The sequence below is a fragment of the Engystomops pustulosus genome, chromosome 5, assembly GCF_040894005.1.
Source record: "Engystomops pustulosus chromosome 5, aEngPut4.maternal, whole genome shotgun sequence".
NCBI classification, from domain to species: Eukaryota; Metazoa; Chordata; class Amphibia; order Anura; family Leptodactylidae; genus Engystomops; species Engystomops pustulosus.
Window position 1 is genome coordinate 90,261,248 of NC_092415.1, and position 18,584 is coordinate 90,279,831.

Here is an 18,584-nt window from a genome sequence, read left to right on the forward strand (position 1 = left end):
CAGCTGGTTATACAGGGAACTAAGGCCTGGTAGAGTTTAAATCTACCATCTTCACTCCAGACCTTGGAGGACCTTAATACCCTACTTTGGGACTGCTAATCCAAGACTCCATTATAACACCACTCTCATGTGGACATCATTTATGGCTTGACTGTTGAAATTATATTTATAAAGAAGTGTTCTGTGCACTGTTCTGTAGCTCATCATGCTCTTGCACAGAATCAGGGTTTTCCAGCTTACAGGGAAATACTGAGTGGAGCTCCTATATACGTGCACACCCTAGAGACCCAGAAAACCTCATTAGAAATACTAGAAAGGAAGTGCTGCACAGGAAACTACAGGCAAACACTACGTTTTTTGAAAGTCGTTGTTTTTTTAGGTGCTGTGCCTTGTCTGTGCCACAATTTAGCTTTTTTTTCAACACTCAACTTTTCTTTTTTGCCTCTCAATCTCTTCAGTCCCTATACTTTTCATGCACTTCTAGTTTCTGAAACAGTTTTTGAGCATTTTTTGGCTCAAAAACTGACCAACAAAAAGCAAGTCAACCAACTTATAAACTTCTTTGTAAATATGGTTTGACATTTATGACGCATATTTGTTCTTATGGTGCACAAATACAATAAGGCCGTTTGTCACAATATTTAATCAGAGTTTAAAACACCGCTAAAATCTGGCTCCAAAAACAATACCCAGCATCAAATATAATAAATGCCCTCCTATGTATCAGTCAGGGTTTGAGTAAACTGCAAATAAAGTTGGCAGCAAAATGGAAATATACCAACACCTCCTTTTTCTTGCCACTTGATTTCTAATGTTACTTTGATTGTGAATGTTCGGAAAGATAGTTTAGTGCTATCCTGATATGGCCTCCTGTTCTCATGGCCTTCATGGTTTGCCTCTATCGTACATATGCTTTGTGTGATATGCCAGAAATGTTATTCAAAATATGCTCAATGTTATGAGATAAAATGATTGCCAATTTCTATATTTGTAACATTTTAAATATCAAGTTTAGATAAATCTACATTAAAAAGGCAAAGCAAGAGGGAGCATCCACGTGTCTAAATATAATTAGCAGCATGCTCTCAGGAGGGAATACACTCCGTTTCTCTGCTAACAATCAATTTTTTGTAAATCCTAACACATTTCTATAAATTGCATATGTTCTTTGAATTCATTAACTGTAGAACTCAAATTCACAAACTCAAAATGAGAACATGTTACGCATTCTATGTTATTTTACTTTCATTTAAGTTCTATGCTGGGAAAGACAAGGCAATATGCCCAATCCATTTCTCTCTATATGCACACTGATACAAGGAAGACATTCATGAGCATAGAAATAGAAAATAAAAAATGTATTTAATAAATGTATTAAATAAAAAAATCAACACATTAATAATGAATTTGTGCCAAAAAGATTTGAGTGGATTTATCAACCCTTGGATGGCTTTCTGGTGTACAGGCTCTGGAATAGTCACATGGTCAGTAATTGGGACTATTTCCCCTCTTATGCCACCTCCACGCCAGTGGTGGAACAGAATTGGTGTAGGATAGCGCTGTCAGGATCTGGCATACAATTGCCCAACAAACAGGATACATCAGGACTCTGGAACCTCTTGTTATATCTGCCACATGCAGGGGGCAGAGCTGACATCATACACTAGCACACTGTGCGCCCCTATGTGTCCCACAAAATGACACAAAGATGCCTGTGTATATAAAGTGCTGATTGGAACTATGCCAGGTGCTTTGAAAAAAATATATTTGTGTGTTGGGAGGGGTACACTGTTAGTGATGAGCGAACGTGAAGTGCACAATTCAAGCAGCTTACAGGCCCTTAGCAACCTCTGGCATGTCCTCTGTAGGCATGCCTGTCATTGGACATGTCCAGCTCAGCCAGACTCCAAAACACATGGCAGATAGAGCTAGCAGAGCTTGCTGCTCATCATAGGGTCATACAGCCAGGCAAGGACAAAACCAGCAATTGCCCTGTTGAAGGCACTTAGGTGAATGGAGGATGCACTTGTTATCAATATAATCTAATTACCAATAATCTGATATAATTGCCCTTATTAGGGCACTCTGAAGAACTGCATTATTGGGCTAATCATAGGCTGCTAGTGCAGGGATAGTTTTACTGTAAGTGTCCAGTGGAAATATACTTATCTAAAGTGTGTGATGTGTTAATATGTGTGCTGTATGTTGATATGTGTTGTATATTGAAATGTGTTGTATATGTGTACTGTATATTGACATGTATACTGCATGTTGACATGTGAACTTAATGTGTGTACTGTATATTGACATGTGCACTGAATATGTGTACTGTACACTGCATGTAAACTGAATGTGTGTACTGTTTATTGACATGCATACTCTGCGTAAACTGAATATATGTACTGTATCCTGACATGTGTACTGTACACTGCATGTAAACTGAATATATGTACTGTAAATTGCATGTGAACTGAATATGTGTACTGTATACTGACATGTGTACTGTACGTAAACTGTATATATATATATATATATATATATATATATATACTGTATATTGACATATGTATTGTGCACTGCATGTAAACTGAATATATGTCCTGTATATTGACATGTGTACTGTACACGGCTTGTAAACTGAGCTTGTGTACTGTACACTGCATGTAAAGTGAATATGTGTACTGTATGTCTACTGGTTACCAGATGGGAAAATTCTATTAAAAAAACCTGTCAGTAAAAGGTGTAAACTCTTCATATTTCATTTTGTTTGCGTTATAAAGCAATTTAAATCTATAATCCAGACTATTCTTTAGTTTTTTTCCCTTCATGAAAGTTTACCATGGTTGTCTATGATGTAAGTTTCTGTAATGTTCTTCGGGTAAGAAAAGACTATAAAGGGACTGTTTGTTACTTCTTGCATTTGTGGAGCTGTTTGTACAACGCAAGGATTCATTTTATGGCAGAACCTTTCAATTTACTCAGAGCAGCTGCATAACTGATATCATCTGAGATTCAAAAGATCTAGCTATTGATTTGGATTTATACTGTGTCTGGGCAAGCTTGTGTGGGCATTGGGAGCCATTCACTTTTATCGCAAAGTCTTTCATTTATATAAAGAATTGTAAATAGAATCCAACAGTCTTCCAAAGCAAATGTGGAATTTCTTGTCTGCATTGGAGAGAAGTTCACAGAGGACACATTTTATTTTCTGCACGGTAGATCACATCTCAAAGGTTACATTACGAATACTTTTGTTGACACCTCGGCTGCCATTTTCTTTCCAATTACTGAAAACATACGTATACATCTACATTTAAAAGAAAAATCATAGACCTGTTATAGTTGGAGGCAAGGTCACATTCACCATGATATATTATTTAGATCAGATAAAAACCTTTGTGTTTTAATGTATCAGGATATATATTTCTAATTAGTTTTCCTAAGTAGACTATTAAGTTGATTGATAGAAGCATAAGGTAAATAAAAATACATCAGCTCTCCAATGCATTCTATAAAATGTATATCATTGAGGCACTTTATGTCTCCTGCCTCAGCAAGTTCTAGCTAAATATTAAAATATCCAATAACATAGCAGGACTTTATTTTGGGTAAAGAAAGTAAAAAATTGAACAAAAATATGATATAGATAGTGTGCACTATAGGCAAATGTGGATTTTGAGTTTGAGCATTGCCAGAAATGCTGTCTGTTTCTCTATGGAAATTGTTGATTGATATAAATTTATGAAGGAGCTATTACTAGTAGGTTTAACCATTAATGATGAACATGCTTAAGACATAAAGATTTTTATGCTTAAGACATAAATGTTTTTTTTCAGCTATTTTCTAATAGCTGAAAAAAAAACATTAAGAGGCTTTGCACAGTGATGGCCCAGATACACACAAGACCTGTAGGAGGACCTTTAATATAAGGTCACATGTATGTGTGTAGGTCCTTTTAGTTTTGGACAATCTACAAAGAAAGAGTAATTAATAATTGTGTATGTGCACATTTTATAGACTGGGGGAGAGCAGCAACGTTACAAAGAGTAAAAGAGCATGAATTGCTGGGTCAGTGCATGGGATTTGGGGTTTGAATTAGGTTTAGTCTGGATTTATTTTGATCTGAAATTAGTGATGCTAACGTGATATACATACCTTTTCTATTCAAGTTTTCTACTACTTTTGCTCCTATCACTGCATCAGGTTTTTGCTCATGCACAAGATTCTGTATGTGGACAATGTGGTTAGATTATCATGCTATAGGGTTTAGATAAACTTTCAAGCACATTATGAAGATTGTACACCGATTGCAAGTGTTAACCCTTTAAATGTCTGTGGCAAAGCTGCCGGAGGCATTTAAATCCTGGCGGCGCATGTGCGCTGCCATCTTGTATTAGATTTGTGACATCATCAGGGGGCAGTGATTGGTTGCCATTACAGTCTCGGGTCCCCAAAGACCCCAGGCTGTCTCGTTTTAACCTATTCATTACAATGTGCAATTGTACATTGTAATGAATGATGAGGAAAATCCCTATATACTGCCATACTGTAGTATGGTAGTATATGGTAGGATCAATCAGACGACCTAGGGTTAAAGTACCCTAGGGAGTCTGAAAATTAGTAAAAAAATAAGTTCAATATATACTGTATATATTTATAATAAAAAAACCCTGAAGACTGGCAGAGAAGGCACATAAATATCCCCCTTTCTGCCAGTTTCCCCATTTCACCAACTTGTACGCCACTTTGGGCATGTCGGCGCAGGGAAAGGGCAGAGGCCTGATTTATTATTGTAATACAAAAGTGGAGGAGACTATAGCAAAACAATCAGGCCATTTCAGACCTGATCTAGCAAACTAAGAGGCCAGATTCTCCTAGTAGCTATGGGCGCTGGACCACCAGCAAGGGAAATTTTTAGACTGGCATTCAAAACGCCAGTCATAATTAATTCCCCCCTATGTTTCTGATATATGGAATCAATTTTCAATTTCAATTTTTTTGAATATAATAAAAGTTTAATACATCAAGATTCTCATCAATTTCAAGCTTTTGCCCTCATTTAAATAGCTATATCATTTTAGAGAATAATCATCGATACAACATCTCCAAAGGAAATGTAGATCCATTAAATGTCTGTATTTTCAGGTGTACAATCTGTACAATTCAATTAGAAAACATACATACGGTAAATAGAAATAAATGTTAACAGAAAATGTGTTACAGTATGTGAGTGATTTGGGAGCAGAATATTTGGTACTCTAAGAAAGGGGTCATGTTAAAAGGTGTGGATAGCTGGATCCGTCCAGATATTCCCGCTGAGTAATGAGGAGTTAGAATGTGTTTCTCACCCTGTTTCTGTCAATTGCCTGTAGTGGAAAATAAGCAGCTGCTCTCTGCTGGATAAGAATCATACCACAAAGAGACAATTCACATCTTGGAGGGAATGAAAGCCCTTTCAAACAGAAACTAGAACAGAGGTGTACATCCTTTTTTTCTGGGCACATTTGTAGCCACTGCCAAAAAGGCACCTAGTACTACAGTAGAATACAAAATAGTACCCCAGAAACAATAAACAAGGGCAACACAAAATTCCACCCCTGGAGCACCAATACTACAGTGCTGTGCAAAATTACAGCACAATCAACCCCTTAAGGACACTGTTGATTTTAACATTAAAGGGGTTGTCCAATCATAGCATGTTAGGCCCTATCCACAGGATAGTGCCTACCTTGCTGATTGGTGGAGGTCTCAGTGATGGGACCCCCACAAATTTTAGATGCTGTGTGGCATTTGCTGAGGCTATAATATATTATAACAAGGGAAACAACTAAAAAGTGACCCCATTTTGGAAACCAAACCCCTAAAGGAATACAGTAACAGTTTTAATTTGGAGTAGCACTGCCTCATAGATTACATTTTATTAATGTTTGTGGTGGGTATGCAAAAAAACTTCTTCTAAAATTAATGTTTACCTTTTTTGTTTCATACAAAGTACAGCATAAATAATGTGACTTATGTTATATGTGTCGGTACAATTACATTGATAACCCATTTACATAGCTTTTATATTTGACTAATTTTGCAGAATCAGAACACATTTGGAAAGAAAAATCACTTGTTTTTGTATTGCTGACTTCTAAGAGCTATTACATTTATATTTTTTTGTTGTTTAAGCTGTTAAGGGCTTATCTTTTGCGGGATGAGTTGTACTTTTTATTGGTATCATTGAGGGGTAAATGGGACTTTTCAATCCCTTATTTTGTTTGCTTGTGCAAATATCAGCGGTTTAGAGGTTGTGTTTTTTATTATTTTATTTATGGTGTTTACTTTACAGGTTTAGTAATGATTTTATTTTATTGTACGGATTGTTATGCATTTGGTAATACCTTATATGTGTGATTTGCGTGGGGATTTTCACTTTTTTGTATTATATATGGAAGTTTTATAATATATTTGCTCATTTAGGGGACTTGAATCATAGAGCGGCAGATGAGGAAGCCCTATATATTCTCTAAAACATTATACAGCTAGGATTGCGACTATCGCAATGCTAGCTGTTACAGCAGAGGCCAATTTGTCACATACAGACAGAATCTTACAGGCAACAGATTTGATCTCCATGACTTTGGGAAATGTCACGGTGTGCTGAATACCTGCACATCATGATGTTCCCCAACACAGACTTCCATGGGCCCTGGGCTGTGTGAATATTATAGCCCAAACTAGAACACATGTTACTTGAATCCAGCTCTGTGAGGAATTGACGATGTGTCCCTTCTGTCTGTTTTCAATCAGCAATATCATGATGTTTAGAGGACCATTAAAGATTCTGAAATGGCTCCTGCATACATGTCTATTGAGAGCAGGAACAGGTTTGCAAGGATTTAATGGGTGAAAATTATAAAATTATAAAATTTGGTGGGTGAGTTGGATAGCCATGGGCCTCCTATATTATAATCCACTACTGCCCCAACCTCATGGTGTTGTAAGGAGTTAAATACTGCAGGTCAGCCTAAATACCACATCAGAAATGTCAGATGGTAAATAATACAGAACCCAAACCACAGAACAAATAATAATATACTCCAGACTAGGCAATAAATACTTTTACAGATCCCAGACCAGCCAATAATTCTAGTATTGATCCTAGACCAGACAATAAGTAATAAATACAAATATACAGCCGGTGATGTCACAATCTCCAGTGATGTAGGGCAGAGCACATATATTTATGTTTTTTTAGAAGAATCTGACTGTTCACAGACTTAAAGGGGTATTCCAGGAATCAGCATAATTCACATACAAATGGGTCCTTAAGCTAATAATAATAAGCTAATATGTAATTAGTTATTTAAAATTTTGCTCCCCTTTGCAGAAAAATGCTGCTGACATACACTGTAAGGAAGAATTAAAATACTACTGGCCCTTTAATCAGTCCGTTGATTTCCTCCGCATGGAGAAGACTTATTGACAGAAGATGGCTGCTGGTCACATGTCCACATCACATGTCCTGCACCTGCCTGGGCAGGTCATGTGATCTTCACTATGTTTGGCTGTAGTCGGTTGGTTTCAGTGCGTCCAGTATGACCAGTGTTGTGGTGATGTGCCATGATGGCAGTTACACATCATTACTATGGTAACAGAGCAGGAAAGTCTGTTACATCATCACTGGGAGCAGAGAATAAGAGGGAGGAGGAGTTACTGAGAGGATGAAGGGACTTGCAGTTTCCAGTGGCGGCCATCTTTGTGATAACTGTGCCTACTTAGAGAGGCAATAATATTTTGTGAAACATAAAATCAAACTATTTAAACTGTAATTTGTGACTAATGACATCGAGTTTAGTTACCGTATATACTTGAGTATAAGCCTGCCCCATGTAGCATACAGCCTGCCCCATGTAGTATACAGCCTGCCCCACATAGCATACAGCCTGCCCCCCCATAGCATACAGCCTGCCCCATGTAGTATACAGCCTGCACCCATGTTGTATACAGCCAGCCCCTATGTGGCATACAACCTGCCCCCATGTAGCATACAGCCTGCCCCATGTAGCATACAGCCTGCACCCATGTTGTATACATCCAGCCCCATGTAGCATACTGCCTCCCCCATGTAGCATACAGCCTGCACGCATGTTGTATACATCCAGCCCCATGTAGCATACAGCCTGCCTCCATGTAGTATACAGCCTGCCTCCATGTAGTATACAGCCTGCCCCCATATAGTATACAGCCTGCCCCATGTAGTATACAGCCTGCACCCATGTTGTATACATCCAGCCCCATGTAGCATACAGCCTGCCCCCATGTAGTATACAGCCTGCCTTCATGTAGTATACAGCCTTCCCCCATATAGCATACTGCCTCCCCCATGTAGCATACAGCCTGCCCCATGTAGCATACAGCCTGCACGCATGTTGTATACATCCAGCCCCATGTAGCATACAGCCTGCCCCCATGTAGTATACAGCCTGCCTCCATGTAGTATACAGCCTGCCCCCATATAGTATACAGCCTGCCCCATGTAGTATACAGCCTGCACCCATGTTGTATACAGCCAGCCCCATGTAGCATACAGCCTGCCCCATGTAGCATACAGCCTGCCGCATGTAGCATACAGCCTGCCCCATGTAGTATACAGCCTGCCCCCATGTAGTATACAGCTTGCCCCATGTAGTATACAGCCTGCCCCACATAGCATACAGCCTTCCCCATGTATTATATTGCCTGCCCCACGTAGAATACAGCCAGCCCCATGTAGTATACAGCCTGCACCCATGTTGTATACAGCCTGCACCCATGTAGCATACAGCCTGCCCCATGTAGCATACAGCCTGCCCTATGTAGTATACAGCCTGCCCCATGTAGCATACAGCCTGCCCCATGTATTATATAGCCTGCCCCATGTATTATTATATAGCCTGCCCCATGTAGTATAACGCCTGCCCCACATAGCATACAGCCTGCCCCAGATATTATGTAGCCTGCCCCACGTAGCATACAGCCTGCCCCATGTAGTATACAGCCTGCACCCATGTTGTATACATCCAGCCCCATGTAGCATACAGCCTGCCCCCATGTAGCATACAGCCTGCCCCAATGTAGTATACAGCCTGCCTCCATGTAGTATACAGCCTGACCCCATGTAGCATACAGCCTGACCCCATGTAGCATACAGCCTGCCCCATGTAGCATACAACCTGCCCCATGTAGCATACAGCCTGCCCCATGTAGCATACAGCCTGCCCCATGTAGCATACAGCCAGCCCCCATATAGTATACAGCCTGCCCCCATGTAGCATACAGCCAGCCCCATGTAGCATACAGCCTGCCCCATGTAGCATAGAGCCTGCCCCATGTAGCATAGAGCCTGCCTCCATGTAGTATACAGCGGGCCCCATGTAGTATACAGCCTGCCCCCATGTAGTATACAGCCTGCCCCCATGTAGTATACAGCCTGCCCCATTTAGCATACAGCCTGCCCCATGTAGTTTACAACCTGCCCCATGTAGAATACAGCCAGCCCCCATATAGTATACAGCCTGCCCCATGTAGTATACAGCCTGCCCCATGTAATATACAGCCAGCCCCCATGTAGTATACAGCCAGCCCCCAGTAGTTTGCCAAAAAGATAAAATAATTTAACTTAATACTCACCCTCTGGTGTCCCCAATGTTCGTTGCGGCTCCCGATCCCCGTTGCGGCTCCCTGCGACTTCTTCTGTATTCTATTTTCTCTCTTCTCTAGCCGGCAGAGTCGTATCCATGCTATCTGCTGGCCGTCGCACACTACGATGCGGCGCTGTCCCTGCCGCATCATAGTGTGCGACGCCCGGCAGATTGCATGGACGTGACTCTGCCAGCTAGAGAAAAGAGAGGATAGTAGATAAAAGAGGAGGCACAGGGAGCCGCCGGGAGCCGCGGCGGGGTCGGGAGCCGCAACGAACATCGGGGACACCGGAGGGTGAGTATTAAGTTGTTTTTTTTACTAACTCGTGTATAAGCGAGGTGAGGTTTTTCAGCACATATTTTGTGCTGAAAAACTCGGCCTTTACCCGAGTATATATATACGGTATATTCATTTATTTATAGCATCATGGGCTTTTGTATCAGACATTCATATTTCCGGAATACCCATTTAAGAAAAACTGTGCCATCCTTTGGCAGACATAATGAGCAGGTAAGTTTGGGCAGTCTACCATCAGTAAATCTGATAGTAGATGTTCTTTAACTCATTAGAAACCTTCATCTAGTCTTTTTGCTGTCAATGTGAGTTCATAGAGAAAAGCTGATTAACAGAAATGGCTAAAAGCAAGAAGAAAGGCAGGGAAGAAGAAGAACAGAGAAACTGTTAAAGTTTACTGCAAAGTTTACTCTTATAACCTGCATGACTCATTTACACATTGATTTGGTTACACTTTAAATGTCCATGTCTGGATGTTCTGTGACTTACACAACTGATTGCAGCATCAGATCCTGCCTTTCATTCCAGCCTTTACATTGTGTAGAAATGTTCACACTTCAAAATCCCCCAGGCGGGCAATTTAGTATCACAAAATATATCACTATATAAAATGTAATTACAGAGCTAATTAGATTGGAAAGACAAAATATGGCCCCTGACTGCTCTTTACATACATCCGGATGAAATAAAATAGAAACCTCAAACTTTCAACTGTCTTATACACAGAAAGAACCAGCAAAAAATCCTCAGGCAATTGTTTAACTAATACTAAGCTTTGTGTATAGTGATTGGTCATTAATTTCCGGGGCCTAGCAGAAACTGTGATAGCAATCTGAGAGCCTGTGAACCTTGTATTAAGGAACTATTAGCAGTCATATATTGCCGGCCTAATATTTACCTCTACATAGGAAAGTGGGGAGGATAGCAGCACACTACAGCATACAATGAAATAAATTGAATTTTATCTTTACATAAATATCTTAAAGTGTAAAGTCTACATAAATATCGGATGATTTTTGATATTGTGTCGGGGTGAGTGTTGTGAACATTTTTCTAATATATTTCATTTAAAAATTCTGCTTAGGCCCCTTTCACATGAACGTATGAAAACGACCATATGCTACCCATACTGTAACGTTATTCATTTCAATTGGTAATATGGCAATCTATTTACATGGCTGCATTGTCCACCGTACCATAACATAAGTGAGATGTAAAAAATTATATATCTATTTTCTCCAGTATTTCTGTTTCATATGCCCCATAGAAGTCTATGGGAACATTTAAAATACATGTTGCATACTTGCTGCATATGGTTGTGTACTACATTTCGGCCTCTATTTGTCACTTTGGTGATCTAACTTGCTTCGAAAGAAATGTAGGGTCCCAAAGTTATATTTGTAATACTGATTTTAAACTATCACCTATAGCCAGCTTTATGATATTGTTCTTCCAAATCTAGTGTCAGGAATAATGAATGCTTCTGATGATTTGTTATCCCATTCAGATCACATTGCTCTTTTATTGGCACTTCACAAACTTTCTCGAAACACAACCATATTCTTTCACCTACTCAGTCTACGGTTATATGAAACTAAGCAATATTTCTATAAAAGCAAACATAAAAGTTTAAGCTAATGTAGGAAGTTATTCCAAGAAGAAGTCAGTTAGAATGGTACTGGGGTTTTACTGTTATCCAAAAATGAGGGTGTTTCCTATGTTTAGGAAGAAGTGGGCAACGTGCTTGGCAGACTTTTAGTTACACTTGCCCAAAATAAGAATTTTCTTGAAGAGGTTTCTGTAATACAAATTTAAAATAGAAGTATGGCATTGTAAAGTGATAAATGAATGCCAGCCCCAGTTGTCTTCAGCTTTTATTTTTTTTTAATTATATTAATAGCATCTATGCTGATTATCTGCATGCCAATTCGGATACTATGGAAAGTCTGTAGCATAAACATATATCTCATAATTAAACTCCAAAGGAAAACCATAGAAATGTGTTTCTTAAATGAGGATAAGTCATGGGGTGTTCAAGCATAGTTTGCCACTTTTTAGATCTATTTCACAAAAACTGTAAAGGCAATGTGCAATGTCACCTGTAAAGGCTAAAACATACTGGGAAATGAATAGTAAAGGAAAGAAGAGATTCAAGCGTGGGTGGCACATAATCAATAGATGGGTGCGGGTAAAGTAAATGGAGGCTCATCTTGTTCAATATTAAATGGAGCATCACCCATGATGTCTGGAGTGCATGGAACACAAAGCCAGCAATAGTATCTGTGTGAACATGGAGGAAGAGGTTTAGGTGAAGTAAAGACTCCAATGGACATGGTGCTGCTCAGAATTTCGTCTTCGATAATTATCTTCGGTGTCTATGCAGGTATTGTGGGGCACGCAATCCTTTTGTGGCGCAGCTGCACTGGCTTCCATGTGGCACAAATAGGGGGCGTGCCGTCAGATGATCCGACTAATTCAGGCTGAGCTTGGGATTTAACTTTCATATTGTGTCGCAAGCCCAAGCACTTAAATGCACCAGTAAAAAGATTGTGAACTCTGTTGGACCTGAGCGGAGAAGCAACACATGCAAGATATAAGGAGCACATTCTTAGTGGGCCACAGCACAGTGCATTATCATTGGACAATGCACTTTCGGTGAACTACAGCGGACGGCTAACTAAATGTGCCCCAATGTGTTTCTGCTTTATACAGGAGCCTTCATCAGGTGCCAATAACATACAACGTTGGAAGACAGTTTTTTAAATGTGCACAAACAAAGTAGGGATCGCAGGAAGGCGATACAAAAACACAGGAAATGGAAAGCAATAGGAGGAGACAAATGTCAATCAACATAGTAGACATGAAGGGTATACAACAAACACAGGAAATGGAAAACAGTTGCTTTCCATTTCCTGTGTTTGTTGTATCCACTTCCTGTCTATTATGTTGATTTACTTTTATCTTCTCCTATTGCTTTATATTTCCTGTGTTTGATGCACCCCTTTCCTGTGATACTCGCTATGTTAGTGTGCATATAAAAACTGACTTCGTCCGAAGTAGAAATGTGTTGTGCGTGTCCATCAGAGTCTTTTCTTCACTTGCACCTTTTCCTTACTGAAGCCATGAGTATGCCATGAAAACAGCATAGTTTATTATACATCTAAATGAGGACATGAATTAGCGTGTTCACAGTAATGTTCCTAATTCTGAAAATTTGTATCGATCTATGATGAACTCTTACCTACTGAAGGATCTGTTTCTGTATTTCAAATAGAGGAAGTTCCAGCTTCTTCATTAAACTGAAACAAAACATAACTTCATGAGACGCATTTACAACATTTTAATACGGCTAAAGATTTCTGACACTTACATGCTGAGAATGGAAATAATTATGGTCCTCTAACAACTAAGGTAGTACTAGAAGATACAGCAGCAGTTTAATTGGTGGCCATTTTATAAGGATGGCTTATACTGAAAGTCATGCTGATTGTCAGATCTTCTGGACCTAACCAGTGGCTTTTACACAATGTAAAGTATCTGATACAATTACTACAGAGGCATTTTCTTATACATGTCGGTTCTCAGGCTCAACATTTTTTACCAAAAGACTGCGGATTCGGACAAAGAACATTTCATAAAAGCTGTATTTATACAAACTTCATGCTTGCTAACAAAATGTAGGCTTAAAAGAGCCTGAACATAAAGTCACAGAAAGGCCTGAACTACTAGCAGCATGTTATAGAGCATGGGGAGTTCAGCATATTGATATACAGTTATGTAGTAAAATAATCTATAACTTGTGACATTTTGACATAACTAATTTGTTTTTGCTTAGAAGCCCAGTGGATGGATCTAATCAGTGATTGGCTGTCAGTATTTCAATAAGACCACCAATTGGAGACCTCAGGATAGAAACAAAACATTTGCTTCAATAAATAACAAATAATAATGAATACCCTCAAAACGTACTCACAATCCTCTTTATAACATTACGCTCATTGATATTTAACATGACAGACTCCCTTAAACATTTTTTATTAAGAAAAAAGCAGTCTTAAAAAAGCAATATAGAATTATACTATTATAGTGGATATTTTGACTCAGTAAATAAACCTAGGTACAACCCACAGTACAGAAGGCAGGTACCCCCCCCCCCCCCAAATCACCCAAGATGTCTCTATTAACCCCATTTACTGGAGTCTTTTCCCTTTATCACCTAAAACTTTAGATATGTTAAAACTATGGTCTTTACACTAGAGTGAAATTCATTCAAAAACCAATCAATACAATAGCCCATCAAATGTGCCCATACACTAATCCAATTTAGTGCTAAATATGTTGGTTTTGTGTGGGCTTTATGTATTATAAATATCTGCATTGCATGGTAGTACAGTGAGCCACCAGGCATTGTGATTATCTTCCCCCCAGTGCACTTACTACATGGTCAATGATAACAGCACAATTTTACTCCAGGCGTATAACTGTACAGCAGCACCGCTGCCCTGGTGAATACTACTAATAATAACCAAGAGGCCGGAGCTTCCAATGTTAGGGCCTTAGGCCTCATACACACTAGTGATTTCAGAAATTAACAACACTCATGTGGGATGGGCAAAAGTGGACCTTGTTACTTTTTTTTAATAATGTTGAAAAAAAACAGCATATGGCACATTAGGCAGCAGGATACATATAGGAGGATATGCTAAGTGTTAAGCTGAACAGAATAGGGATCCAACAGCTACAATACCTTAGTAAGAGAACAGTGTCCTTAAAGAAGGGCTCCATCATCTCTTAATAGGCCCTGCCCCACTGATTCCACCATTGTTGAAATTTCCTCTGTAGTTCCCACCAACCAATAAATGTCAATATTTTCTTCAATCACTGGCAGATGGACAGTGTCAGGACAACCCATATGATAGAAGAGAATGTACTTAGCATTCTTCACACTGAAACTACCCAGAATCTAGGTTAATTAGGATTGCTACAGTCAGATTGGATGCCAGTAGAGAGATGGAAATATTTTGCATGCATTGCTTGGGACCAGAGGGTGCTAGAGACAAGATAAGAAAATATGCCAGAATCAGTGGAATCAAAGGATGCAAAGAATAAGGGTTGATGAAGGTGATGAGAGGACCTGTTTAAAGGGTTTGTCAACAAATAATTTGACAGAAAATTATTGGCCAACCTCTTTAGGCAACCTCATTTCAGTGGAGCAGATGTATGCATGAATCCCCAATGCTCCATCTACTTTTAAGGAACTGGCATGGATGGTAAATTACAGCTGTTCCACAGGACTGAATTGAATGACCATGTGTGCATACTACTAATTTATTACTATAGGGGACTCGCGCAAAGGGAATCTGTCATACCATTGAGAATACCTCTTTTAGTCCCTTTAATTACTACAGGTTACGGGTCTATAAGGTATAATGCTAATATTTGATGAAAATAAAGCATAACATTGAAGTACATAACTGATACTTAAGTTCATCACTGATACTACAAATGCTACTTACATAGATTGTAACATTTCAGAGTAATTTTCTAGAACAATTACCGTTCATGCAGCAATGCTGCCAGTCACCCAGCGGTAAGAATTTCCACCAAAACAGTTTCTATTTTTGCCTGTAAATGTTTTTGTTTTGTCTTACGTTGAAAACTCGACATATTTTAACTATTGCTCATAGTACACATTCCTCATATAGGAAATAAAGTGCAGAGTTATATTAAACACCCGCCTACTGCAATGTTGGAATTGAGATACTTGCTAATGGACCCCGCTAATAACATATGTCTATGTATATTATACATGTTTATTCATATTTGATAGGTCATTTATATCAGTGGTTGCTTTTGCAGTATAGTGTATGCTTTATATCTGGCATTGAATAGTATAAATATTTCAGGATTACATTGTTCCTGAGTTATTGCTTTGCATGTAAGTCTATTGTGGGAAATTCTGTGCTAATGAACTAAAAATTACCTAGAAAGAAATGGTTAACTAATAGATTTAGAGGTCATAATACCATACACTAAGGACACGGGGAGATCCCAGGAGCAGCAATTTCCAGAAAACCTGGGTCTGTCCCTAGAGATGGGGAAAACTTGGCAACCATGACAAGGAATGTAGTCTTGCACCACATATCCTCTGCACAAGATTTCTTTTCTGAAATGTAGTCTTGAGTAGGAGTATTTTCCAGAACAGGAAATGAAATGATCACTCAATGAAAAAAAGCCATGGTGTGAATTGCTGTTGAATGCACCAAGCTTTTAGTTGCATGTATTTAGAAGCTTCAGTTTCACGAATAGATATCCCCTCTAATTAGTTTAAGCCTGATTAGGATATAAGCAATTTAGCAAGAAACAAGGTAACTTAGTTAGCATTCATCCACCTCTGCCGCACAGCCATTCGATCTCCATCAAGGTCACTTTCTTAGTAACTTGATGAGCATTACATCATCTCATACAACAGGCCAGTTATATCACCGATCGATAAGGAGGACTCTGCAGTTCAGGAGCATCCCTTTGTACTTCAGAATCGGGTTACATCTCTACAGGCACATACAGCATTAAAGGGCATTTTTCACATTAAAAGCCCTGGTGAATCTTCTCAGAACAAAGACCCCAATTATTAGTTGTTGCTCTGTTCTTCTCTGTGGAAAATTTTGCAGTATATAGCATGAAACAAGATCCTCTTCTCACCCAGAGATAAAACACAAATGTATAGAAAGAGTTCACAGCCATAGTTCACAGTCATATCATCCTACGGCTACAGCACAGACAACGGAACGGTAGTGGAACATAAAAGACACTGCCATGGGAAAACCTAGGCACATCTTACGGGATAAAAGCTACTAAATATATCAAATAAAAACAAAGCTGGAAAAAGAAATACATCCAACTTTCAATAAAATAAACCCAACAAAAGAGAAACAGTGTACTCTCAGTCTATCAGTATTGCTGATTCATTAGCCCCAAGTAGATAGTCAAGTATTATTATACAGATCTGCATTCAGGGATTGAATGGTAGGTATCCTTTGTGCCATGCAAGACATGCAATATTTTCACAAACATTTATTTGTCAATTTCGTGATGTAAGCTGTTTTTAGATTTCAGTCACACTGTACAGTTAAAATTATTGACGTATAATCACTGCTGCCACTTCAGAGGTCTGCACTCTCCAATGATTTGTTGCATATGTTCACATATTTGAGATTCTTAAAGTTTTAAGGATTGTAGATTCTGTACACCCAGAATTGTAGATGGATATATATACTAGGAAGTAATTTACAAATGTGCATTGTTCTGCAGGAAGCCTGTTAAAAAATAATGAGTATCACACTTACCACCCAAGAGTCCTTCTTTAGGTGGAAAGTCCCTAAATTCCTGTATGTTATAAGATCTGATAAAATGTTCAGATGAAAAGAAGGGGAATTATCTCCTTTTTTTTTTGCAAAACACAGTTGTGAAATGTTATGTAATGGCATCATCAGCAGTTCCCTAATATAGCTGTATTACTGAAATCACAACATGTTGGAATGGCTGCAATTTGGGTAATAAAAGGACAACATAAAAATCAAATTCCCTGCTGCTACGGGCATTGCTCATAGAATAATGTATAGACACAGCCTTATGTGGTCTCTGAATGAAAGAGCACAGAAAATGTTATGGAGAGTATTTATGAAGGCTACTACTTATGATAACTGGCTCACTGCTTTTAATTCATATTGGTTAAGTCAACTTCTACTCTACTCCCTTATACCGACTATCATAAATATCCCAGTTTTGCATACTCCCTACTACATCTACAGGTATCTGATATAGTTACATATACAAGTACGTTGGTTTTATTGTAAATAGTCTGCAGATATTCAGACAGAAAGGGTTCCAAAAATCTGTGCAAGAACGGTGGAGTCTGCATTGAATATGTATGACAATTATACTATGTTTAAACCCAGAAGTCCAGCAACACAGGCTTGTTGATAAAGGGATTGCTTCATCTTGTGGGCCCAAGGAACCCAAGTCCAACAATAAGGCTTGGTCCACACTTGACAAAAAATCAAGCTGTGGATTTTGCCACACAAGTTGTGGTTATAAATACTTCTAATTAATAAATTAATAAAAATATCAATAACTGGAAGACATACACTCACCGGCCACTTTATTAGGTACACCATGCTAGTAACGGGTTAGACCCCCTTTTGCCTTCAGAACTGCCTCAATTCTTCGTGGCATAGATTCAACAAGGTGCTGGAAGCATTCCTCAGAGATTTTGGTCCATTTTGACTTGATGGCATCACACAGTTGGCGCAGATTTGTCGGCTGCACATCCATGATGCGAATCTCCCGTTCCACCACATCCCAAAGATGCTCTATTGGATTGAGATCTGGTGACTGTGGAGGCCATTTGAGTACAGTGAACTCATTGTCATGTTCAAGAAACCAGTCTGAGATGATTCCAGCTTTATGACATGGCGCATTATCCTGCTGAAAGTAGCCATCAGATGTTGGGTACATTGTGGTCATAAAGGGATGGACATGGTCAGCAACAATACTCAGGTAGGCTGTGGCGTTGCAACGATGCTCAATTGGTACCAAGGGGCCCAAAGAGTGCCAAGAAA

At 39.0% G+C, this 18,584-nt stretch overlaps 1 protein-coding gene across 4 annotated transcripts in view; it reads right to left on the minus strand.

Moving 5' to 3' along the window:
* The window catches only part of ATXN1 (ataxin 1), a 212,947-nt gene that overhangs the window by 67,509 nt on the left and 126,854 nt on the right, over nucleotides 1-18,584 (minus strand). For all 4 annotated transcript variants that reach the window (XM_072152640.1, XM_072152642.1, XM_072152641.1 and 1 more), the window contains one exon: nucleotides 13,205-13,262. The gene's annotated coding sequence lies outside the window, so the exon portion shown is untranslated. The remainder of the gene's footprint in view (nucleotides 1-13,204; nucleotides 13,263-18,584) is intronic.